The following is an 11,109-nucleotide window of genomic DNA, read 5'->3' as shown; positions in this document are numbered from 1 at the left end:
GATTTTGAACATAGAAGTAGAAGCTGGGCTTGGTGCCTGTAGCTCAAGTGGCTAAGGCGACAGCCACATACACCAGAGCTGGCGGGTTGGAATCCAGCCCGGGCCTGCCAAACAACAATGACAATCACAACCCAAAAACAGCCAGGTGTTGTGGTGGGCACCTGTTGTCCCAGCTACTCGGGAGGCTGAGGAAAGAGAATGGCTTAAGCCCAGGAGTTGGAGGTTGCTGTGAGCTGTGATACTACAGCACTCTACCCAGGGCGACAGCTTGAGGCTCTGTCTCAAAAAAAAAGAAGAAGTAGTAGAAGCTGATTCATTTATATTTCTTAGACTATTCGATTTGCCGAGGGGGAAAAGGTAGAGTTCTTGCCAAAATCATTAAGCAGGTTCTGAGCATGCCTTAAAGCAGAACTTTCAGTAAACAGGAATTACCTATAAAGAAAATCAGGAAGCCAAAGTGTTCCTTTTTATGAAGTTACATCCTGCCATAGAAAAGCTGGATCGGAAATAAAGACTGATGCACTCCCAGCTGTATACTAAACCTGCTATTATTTCACCAAGGAAAATCTGAGCAAAAGCTCAAATTCAGTGAAGGGAAAAACACATGATAAGTTTGAATGCCATGAGAAACCAAAGACAACCAATGCCTACAATTAAACATGATTTGGGAGGAAACTGTACAAACAAAACTCTGGTCTGTGATTTCAGGTTCTTTACTTGCTTCCTTCCCTTCTCCCCATCTCAGTAATAATTCCTCCAAACTTTTTCTTGAAATATGTATGTGTCCACGAATATAGGAGAATAATAGTATAACCTCTCCTCCTTCATGTTATTTTTATAACATGAAATAACGCGTTTCCAGGGTTCTGTAATAGAATTCTACTTTGCCCCGCACTCCTTTCAGTAGCACGCTTTCTCCAAGCAGGTTCCCATGGTTGGGGCGGAATGGCAGGTGCCAATCTGCAGTAGCAGCTGCAATGTTCCGCAAAGCAGAAACTGCAGCTCACACACCCTCTGTTTCTCCCGCCCTACCCCACCACCTCATAACTCCACACAATCCTTAAAACACAGACACACATACACACCCTCCTCCAACCTCGCATCCTCTCGCACACCCAAGCCGGCACGCACGCCGGGATGCCGGCTGCCACAGTAACGCTCAACCCCATCGATGGCTCCACCCCTTACCGTCCCGCCCACGCCTCATACGCCAATGGTTGCTCCCCGAAGCTCCCAAGGGACTCTTTGATAGGGCAGCAGGACCTGCCACTCTCGGGACGCGTCCCGCCCCCCTCCTCGCTCCCCTCAGGGGCTGGAGGGGCCGAAGCATCAGCGAAGAGTAGCTGCGAGCAGCCGCGGTGGCGGCGGCGCGTCGTTGCAGTTGCGCCATCTGTCAGGAGCCGAGCCGGCGAGGAGGGGGCTGCCGCGGGAGAGGAGGAGGGGTCGCCACGAGCTGAAGGCCATCGAGACCCGCCCGCCCTCCGGCCGCGGGAGCAGAGGCGAGGCTGCCCCCGGAGCCGCGCGTCCTCCGTCGTCCGGGCGCGCGGCGCTTCTCCCCGCGCACCGAGGGCTCCCCGGGCGCGTACAAAGCCGCCGCCCGCGCCAGGGAGGGATCCGGCCGCCGGGCCGGGGACACCCCGGCGCCGCCCCCTGGGTGCTCTCGGAAGGCCCACCTGCTCCCGGGCCTGCCGGGGAGCTACCGGAGCCGCCTCGGCCGCACTGGAGGAGGGCAGGGAGAGGACCATGTGAATGGGCTCCGGAGCCTGAGCGCCGCGCAGGTAAGCAGCGGGGATGCGCCGCGGGAGGCCGCGGGGGATGCTGCGGAGACGCCGGGCCGCCGGTGCCCCTGTGCAGCGCCGCCCCCGCCGTGGGGCCCCGGGCTGCAGTCACTTGGCCGTCGCCGCCTGCGGGGCGCCGCGCGGGGCTGCCGGGGAGTTGGCCGCGCTCGGGGTCTTCCCGCCGCGGCGCTGGAGGACACCTCTGCGGGGTGCGGCCCCGAGGTAGCGCGGGGTTGGGGGCCCTTCCTTTGCTCGCCAGCGGGCGCCGGGTGAGAATGGGAATTGGCTTAGGGGAGAGGCTGGCCCGGACTCCGCCCCCGCCCTCCTTTCGGGGCCCCCCGCGGGGACCCGGCCTGTGTGTGTTGTTTTAATGTCGGGGATGATGTAATCACTTAATAATTGATGCCCCGTGCTGCTTCCCTCCCCACCCAACCCCTGCCCCACTCCACCTCTCGGCCTCCTCCCTGGGAGGCAGTCGCCTTCCCCGACGCATCCTCCTATTTCTGGCACCTCCCTTGCACTTCCCCCATCCGCCCCTCACTCTTCCTGTGCCACCACCCACCCACCCTTCCCCTTTCCCCTTTGCTGAAGCCTTCCCTCCTCTTCCTCCGTCCCCCACCCCTTCTCTCCGTCAAGCTCCTTTCTCCTCCCTTCCCCGCTCCCTGGCTGGATTTCCTCCCTACTTCCCTAGATCGGTGGCTGTTTTTGTTTGGTCTCCTCCCCTCTCTTATCTCTGCGGCCACAGGCGGAGGGGACTGGGCCAGAAAGAGGCCACCGAGCTTGAGATTTGCTGGGACTCACTGGGAAGGGGGATCATGAAATCACCCTTCTTACCCCTCCTTTCCCCCGTAAATCACAGACTCACGGGGTGTGTGTGTGTGTGTGTCAGCGTGAGTGTGACACAAAGAGCCCTTTCAGTGCATAGAGAGGAGCCACATAAAGTGCCCAAGAATGGGCTCCAGGCTTATGGTTTCTCTTCCTGGGGCTTCCCTTTCTGCTTCTTTCGTGAAGCAGTTGATCTCTCTGAGTCTTTCCTACCGCATTTACAAAAAATGAAAGGCCTCCCCCAGTTGCGGCATTTTGGTGTGTTCACAGATCCCCAGTGTTGACTGGCAGCTGCGGGATTTCTTGCATTGAAGGGGACAATTAATTCCAGCAGTCTTAGGAGTTGCTGTACTTTTAAGATAGTTTCTCCATCCCCCTGTTCTTTCTCCTTCTCCTTTGGGGGACAGGTATTAAGAGCTGGGGGAGAAACTGATGTGGAGTCAGAATTTTGTTTCTGAATTAGAAATAAGTTGGTGTTTGATAAGAGGGAGGAAACCTGCATTGCCTGAAATCCAAGGCCACTGTGCCGAAGTCTTTGGAAGTGGAATCTTGTCTGCCCAGCGATGTTTTACTTTTTTATTTAAATACCTGGAGACATTTATAATGCCGGCTTGCACTGGCATTTGGAACACTACTGGAGACTCTCTTGCCTGCTTCAAGGTAGCCTTTGGTCACCCACATCCTTCCTCTCACCACCCAAGCAACTGCAATACTTTCCACCCTCTGTGCTGTCTTCTTCCCCAGTCCCTGCCCCGTGGGTACCATGTTTTCAGATGAAGGGACTCACAGACTTTTGGAGGAAGTGGTTTAACTATCTGAGGATTTGGAGACACTTAGCTATGAACTGGGGATGCAGAGAATCTTTTGACTGAACTGTAAACCATCTGATGTTCCCCTTAAACAGGAGGTGCTAATGTAAATCTGGGGGCTTAATGTTCCATTTCCAAAGCCAGTGATCCTTACATGATTAATCAATAAAGTCAAAACTTGGGTCGAACCCATTGATTCCTAACAGCATGACTCCTTGTCTATTCTCAGTAACAGAACTGTCTCAAATTTATTCTTCAAGAATTTTATTAGAGAAGAGTTGTTATGATTCATTAAACATTTACTCCTGCACTTTTAAGACATTCATCATGGAACTTTTTACATTAAAAAAAGCAGTAGGATGAATGAGTGTACTATACAAACTGTCCTTCATTTGATGCCAAACCTAGGAAGGAAAGTCGGGGCACATAAACCTGCATTCTGTTGACCAAGCTAAAGAGACTTAACAACAGGGTTGTGAGCAAATGAGTCTCCAACCCCATCTGACTTACTTTAAGTCCTAGTTAACCTTTGGGGCCCAGCTCATATGACATCTCCTCTGTGAATCCTCATCACCATAACTTTGATTTTGTTTCTAAACTTGAGCTGCAGGCATTATGTGTGACATGTGTCTGTTTCCACCATTAGTTGGTCAGGATATTGACACAAGCAACTTTGTATTACAGTAGAAACTCCATAGCTGACCACCTCCCTACCCTGACCACCTCCTTAAGCTGACTTATTTTTGTAGACCTGACATACAGCACATGCACAGAGCGGTACAATAGGCCTAGTTCCTTATGTTGACCACTTCCGTATATTGACTAGTTTGTTACAGTCTCTGGGGGGGCGGGGGGGGGGGTTCAACTTACAGAGGCTCTACTGTATGTATCTTGTTTTACCTTAGTAGATACTCAGTGTTTCACGTAATGATCAATGAATATGAGTTAGGTCCTTAGTATGTGCTCAAGATCTGTATTAATTGGGCTAATGTTAGCTGCTGTAACAAATAGGCCTGTAAACATATAATGGCTCAAATGCAATAGTTTATTCTTGCTCATGTAATAGTCCAAAATGGGTGTTTCTGATCAGTAGGTGGTTTTTCTCCATGAAGTGATTCTGGGTCCCCTATCTTGTAGTACCACTGTCCCTTAGTTTTACTTTGTAACCTGCTTAAGTTGACAGAAGGAGCAAAGGAGAGAGTAGAGTCCTTTAGCCTGGAAATGACACCCATAGATTTAATTACAAGGGAATCTGGGAAATGTTGTTTAGCCATGTGCCCAGAATAAAGGACAAGAAGAAATACATTTTTGGTGAACAACTTTGCTGAAGGCTGCCACTTAATAAGCCACATTCACTGCCTTTAATCATATAGACTGATGGGAATTGAATTAAATAGAAACCTAGAGGTGACACCCATCATTGCTTTTCTTTTTTTGACTTTGTAAATCCAGATCTTTTCATCTTAAGCATGTTTGAGAAACCTTGTTTTTGTCAAGGGGCCATTTGAGGGGCCAACTCCCCTTCCATAATCCCCTGTAATATGGTTATTAGATGCTTCCTATGTTGACTTTGATGTAGTTCTTTTATTCCAGAAGCCCCTTCCTTGTCCTAGTTTTTTATCTGGTGATTCTATAGAGTCCCAGAGTGGTTAGGAATATCCTCAGAAAACATATTTCTACCTTCTCTCTCTCCCTGTTTTCTTTTTTTGTTTGTTTATTTTGTTTTTAGCAGGCCTATGCCGGGTTCGAACTTGCCAGCCCCAGTGCATGGGGTCAGCACCTCTATCCATTGAGCTATGGGCACCCAGCCTCTTTGTTTTTTTTTTTTTTTTTTTTGCAAACTCTGTCTCCCCAGGTAGAGTGTAGTGGCATGATCATAGCTCACTGTAACTTCAAACTGCTGGGCTCAAGCAATCCTCCTGACTCAGCCTCCCAAATAGCTAGGACTGCAGGTGTGCCCCACCACGCCTGGCTTATTTTTCTATGTTTGGTAGAGATGAGGCCTCACTGTTGTCAGGCTGTTCTTGAGTTCCTGAGCCATGGCCGCCTGAAGTCCTGGGATTATAGGCATGAGCTACCACCTGACCCTACCTTCTCTTAAACAGGGGTGGAAAGAAGTAGAACTTAAGTATATTCTGCAGTGAAACTTCTTGCCCCAAGGCCAACCAGCTTCTTAATGGAAAGGCCAGAGGCTCAGCCAGCCAGCTCTTCATTACCACCTGAGTCCCCTTTGTTACTTGGCTGCTTAATTGTGTGTCTGTGAGACCTGTGTATTCCATGGAGGTTCATCGAGTTTCCAATCCTCAGGAGCAGGGGGAACTGCTAGTGTTTTGTATAATTTGTGTTCTTCCAAATTGTTGGACTAGTTCTGTCCATAGCAGTCATAATGAATAATGCACTTTTGTTTTTGCTATCAACACTTCATTATAGTCATCTGTTCTGCAACATTAGTCTAGTATGTACAGTGTGCAAGACGCTGGGGAGATGGGGTTCTTGGAAATGAATACTTCTGCTGTCCTTGCTCTTCAGGAGCTCAGGGTCTACTGGAGGAGATACAAATAATAATGACTAGCATTTACTGAGCATTCACTGTGTGACAAGCATTGCTTAAGCTCTAAACTTAACAGTAATGATATGGAGTGGTTTTGATTCACAATCCTCATTTTATAGACGGGAAATTGAAACAAAGTTAAGTAACTTGTTAAGTAAGGAACTCAAGATCATAGCGCTACTAAGTGGTTGAGTTAGGATTCAGGTCTAATTAGTTTGGTTCCAAAGCCCTTACCCTTACCCACTAGGAAATATTCCAAATATTACCTATGGTTGTAATGATGATATTACTTAAAATGTTATGTGCCATAGGAGAGGTGATGGCTAAAGTGCTTTGGAAATTGAGACTTCTGGTTGATGGGAAATAGAACTTTATATCCAAATAAAACATACAATATTTATCCTTACCTCCCTTCCTTCCATTCAGACCCTCTTTTATTGCTTATCTGGGAAATAAAAGTGTAAAATTAAATTTAAAACAGCATATTGATGCGGGAAATGATTTTACTCTGTGATATTCCTTATTTTAAGCAGGGACCTTCTGTGCTGCACATTTGGGTCAGTGTGAGTCTGCAAATTGTCTACATACTCATTCAAGAGCATTCATTCACCACCTCTACCAGACAATTGAACTAGATGCTTCAGGGGCCAAAGAAGTACAGTCCTGCCCTGAGGAACTTAGCTGCTAGTCAGTAAGGAAATGAGGAATGACCACTGTTACAAGCGCTGCCATTCTGGGAATCCACACAAGATTCAGCAGAGCATACAAAAGGAAGCATGAACCTAGCAAAGTGGTAGGAAGCTGGGATGGCCACATAGAGAAGGCTGGAGGAGGAGAGGTCTGCAAAATGAGGAGTGGGAGTTGGCGAGGTGAGTGTTGTGGGAAGCCCACTGTCCCAGAGGGGAAACGCACAAACCTTTTGGGAAACTGCAGCTATTTAATATTTCAGGGCTGTTTGGGGAAGTGGAAAGAGGGACATAGGGAAAAGACAGGGCTGAAGGAGAAATGGGAAGATTCTTTTAAGTTCTTTATCCTGAGTGCCATTTAAGAGTTGTAAGTGGAGATGTTGCTTTGATGCAATTGCATCTTATAAGGGTCTTCTGGCCACAGTATGGGCCTTTGGTCAGAGGTAGGCAACTGTAATGCAGGGGGTGTAGTTAGGGAAACTTAAAGACTTGGAGAAGATACAGATGAGGGTCTGAAAGGAAGGAATGAAGGTGGGTATGGAAGGAAAAAGACAGAATGAGAGGGTGAGACAGGATGTGGGGATGGGCAGATTAGCAGGGTCTCTGGGGAATTATGTGGAGACAAGCAGCCCAGTAAGAAGAGCATGGGTCAGGCCTCTGAACGAGTGACCTTGCTATGGACACTTTGGACTTTCAGCTGGAGGGGTCTCATAGGCAGGGGAAGAGAACCGGGACTGACATATAAATTTGTTAGCAGCAACTTGAAACTGCTTAAAGCCATGGATGCAGGTAGGGTCACCCCGGGAGAAGGCACAAAGTGGAAAGGGCAGATAGGGCTCAGGGTGAGCCCGGAGCAGAGGCAGAAGAGCCAGGCCCTGCATGGGAGAGATCCTGGCAGGGAGCTGGACGGGCCACAGAGAGTGAAGTAAGATAAAGAACTGAACGGTCCAGTTGGATTCAGCACCAAAGATACCTGAACCTCACCAGAGCAGGGAAGGGAGAGGGGAAGTCTAAGAATCTGCTGCTTCCCAAACCAGGTTAGAGCTGTGCATCAAAACATGAGGGACTCTTTTGCAGTTTTTTTAACTTTTTTCTTTTTTTTCATTTTTTTGTCTCACTCTGTTGGCCTGGGTGGAGTGCCATGGTGTCATAGGTCACAGGAACCTCAAATTATTGGGCTTTAGTGATTCTCTTGCCTCAGCCTCCTGAGTAGCTGGGACTATAGGCACCTGCCACATGCCCAGCTATTTGTTTTCCGAGACGAGGTCTTGCTTTGGCTTAGGCTGGTCTTGAACTCCTGAGCTCCACCTGCCTCAGCCTCCCAGAGTTTAGGATTAGAAGTGTGAGCCACTGCGCCCAGCCTCTTTTGCAGTTTTTCAAAGATGCTGGTCATGGGAACCCAGAATCTCAGGGATCATGTGGTCCAACACATTCATTTTACTTACAAGGAAAAATGAGGTCCAGGGGGGTTAAGTGACTTGTCCAAAGTGGCAGCGTTACCAGGTAGCTGGCCTTTCAGGTGAGGGATGATGAAGAGCATGAGTTTGGGGAAGGGTTGTTTAAGTTAGGAACTAGAATTCTAACCTGTTTCCAATGTAAATCTGTTGAGTTTGTTGACATTCTGTTTTCAGAATGTTGTCATGATTTTTGAAGGTAGGATGAACTACAGATTAAGAAAAAAAACATGGATTATGACTTTAATGCACTCGATTCCCATGAAGAAAGAGTTGTTTGCATTATTTAGAGGAATATGATAGTTTTTTAGTGTTTCTAGTTGAGCAAATCTAATTTTTAGCTACTAAAACAAAGTAAGTAGCCTGAATAGTATTATCCAGATGGACTTGGGTGTCGTGCGTTGTAGACAGTTTAGGAGTAAGTGACACTCTGGACTTGATTAGAATGCAGTAATCCTGGAAGGATATAAATTGAACTGGATTTATGGTCTAATAAAAACGTAGGAGGAAAAGATAATGCTTACTGACTCATGAAACTTTAACAATGTTTGTGAGACTCAGAGTTGTTGTAATGTTTGGATGAGAGCGCTTTCTCATTCCTCTCAGTCTGCCTTGCTGCTCGCTCTGGATGGGAAGCCCGCCCGTGTCTTCTTGGGAGTTCTTAGGAAGCAAATAGCGTCATATACTTGGCCTCATTCACCCATGACTTTGAGCAGCACCTGGTGGGTTTGGGCAGCTATGTATTGAGCACTTTGATGTGATTGTGTATTCTAAAGATCTTCTGGCCACAGTGTGGGTCTTTGGTCAGAGTGGGGGCAAAACTGATGTGGGGAGAGTAGTTACGGAAACTTGGATGAGCAATAGTAAGTTCTGGGGAGAAAATATTATGTACTGCCATGAAAAAGTCTCAGTTATTTCTGTTTAGAAAGCTTTTTTCAGGGTAACTTGTTTCTGGCCTTGTGTTCTCCTGTCTGTGATAGTGTAAAAAAGCGCACAGCATGCCACAACTACTCACCCCTCCCTGAACACACCATAGAAAGAATGACCGCTACCATTATATTGGCTCTAGAGGTCTGCTTCATGTGCTGATCTATAGTCATTTACTTAATTGTAACAAGTTTGTGAGGCAGGTATTGTTATCAGCAGTAGTCAGATGGAGAGACCGAGGCTCTGAGAGGTAAAGTAGCCTGCCCATCGTCACACAGCTAATAACTAGTGAAGCCAGGTCTGTGTGACTGCTAAGCTCACTCCTGCTTTTGCTGCCATCTGTGGCCCCTCATTCCCTGCCTCTTTGCCTTTGTTTTGCAATTACTTGTTTAATTCTATGTCTTGTGTCGGGGATACAAAGGCCCCTTTACCTCACTTTGGAAATTTCAGCCCTTCTGAAAACTTCGCTCCAGACTCACTACTTTCTTGGGAAGCTCTCCCTTCTCTCCTATCTCTGGGCTCCCAGGGTACTTGGTTAGTGCCTCCTCCTCCTCATCACCCTCATCGTAACCTGAAGTGTTATCTAAAGAGGGGGTCAGCTGGGTGGGAGAGTGATGTGGGTCCTGGCCTTTTGCACTGACGGGAGAGTTCTTAGGGAGTCAGGGACTTGATCTCATGTGTGGTTAATTTGCCAACACAACATACCTAGCATGATTCCATGAGGTACAATCATTATTATTCCCATTGGAAAGATGGGAAACTGGGCAGCGCCTGTGGCTCAGTGAGTAGGGTACGGGCCCCATATACTGAGGGTGGTGGGTTCGAACCTGACCCTGGCCAAACTGCAACAAAAAAGCGCTGGGTATTGTGGTGGGCGCCTGTAGTCCCAGCTGCTTGGGAGGCTGAGGCAAGAGAATCACCTAAGCCCAGGAGCTGGAGGTTGCTGTGAGCTGTGACATCATAGCACTCTACCAAGGGCAACAAAGTGAGACTCTGTCTCAAAAAAAAAAAAAAGAAAGAAAGAAAAGATGAGAAACTGAGCCATAGGGTTAAATGATTTAGTCAGAGTCATGTAGCTAATAAGTGACAGGGCTGGCATCTGAACCCAGGCAGTCTGGCTCCAGCATCTATGCTCTTCGTGCTAAATTTGTGCCATTGCTCCAACAAGGTTATAAACTGTGAGGGTGGAGATGGTGTCCAGCTGTGCCCAGCCCGGCTCCTCTCAGTCCCTGCCAATAAACATCAGCCCTCTTGTTCTCCCATCGACCCTGCAGAATGGCAGAGAATGAGGTCTTCTGATAAGAAAGAGAGCAGTGGGGCCACAGCTCCGTGCATATCCTGAGGGGCTTATAGAATGCACATTCCCAGGCCTGGTTCTGGTTCAGTAGGAGTGGGGCAGGTAGAGCTGAATGCTTTGAAAATCTCTTCAGGGTCTGGGAACAGCAGTGGGCAGAGAGCTGACAGGAGGCAGCTCTGGAAAGCAAGGCATAAAGCAAGCATGGGGAGCCCCAGCCCCAGTGGGGGAGCAGGCGGAGGAGTGGTCAGCACCACCCCTCAGCCAGGGGAGGGGGCAGCTGCAGCGTGGGAGGAGGCCGGGGATCATAGATCCTTCTCAGAAAGACCTCTTACCTTGTGATTTAATGATCTCTTAAGTACCTGTGCCTTTTTAGTGTGCTGGTGGGATTTTATCTGATGAATTCAAACACTTTCATTTTCTTCAGACCTTCCATCTTTGAGGTACCCAAAAATAGTAGGCTTTCCATGGAGTTGTATAAGGGTTCCATCTGCTTTATATTGAAAAGTAGGGCTTTAATGGAAAATTAAAAAACGAGCCAGATCTCCTTTTCCACAACAAAGCCCAGGGCACTTTTCCCAATCCTTTCCTCTTTTAATCCCCAGAAAAAGTTACAGAATCTGTATTTCTGTGAAATCCTGCCCAATTTAAATTCTACTGAAAAGGAAAATAAACACCAACAAGTTCCTTCCTTTCCACGCAAACGTTGTATCTCTTTAAAAGCAATAACAATTTTAAATATTGTCATTTGTAAAATTTGATTTTCGTTTTAACTTATCTTAATT

General features: G+C 47.8%; 1 protein-coding gene across 3 annotated transcripts in view; it reads left to right on the top strand.

The window, feature by feature from the left end:
- The first annotated feature begins 1,315 nt into the window (after positions 1–1,315).
- FYN (FYN proto-oncogene, Src family tyrosine kinase) overlaps positions 1,316–11,109 on the top strand; it is a 218,575-nt gene continuing 208,781 nt past the window's right edge. For all 3 annotated transcript variants that reach the window (XM_053591174.1, XM_053591175.1, XM_053591173.1), the window contains exon 1: positions 1,316–1,778. The gene's annotated coding sequence lies outside the window, so the exon portion shown is untranslated. The remainder of the gene's footprint in view (positions 1,779–11,109) is intronic.

The sequence above is a fragment of the Nycticebus coucang genome, chromosome 5 (assembly GCF_027406575.1).
Source record: "Nycticebus coucang isolate mNycCou1 chromosome 5, mNycCou1.pri, whole genome shotgun sequence".
NCBI lineage: Eukaryota > Metazoa > Chordata > Mammalia > Primates > Lorisidae > Nycticebus > Nycticebus coucang.
The sequence above is the reverse complement of the archived record's forward strand: the minus strand, read 5'-3'. Positions and strand labels throughout refer to the sequence as shown.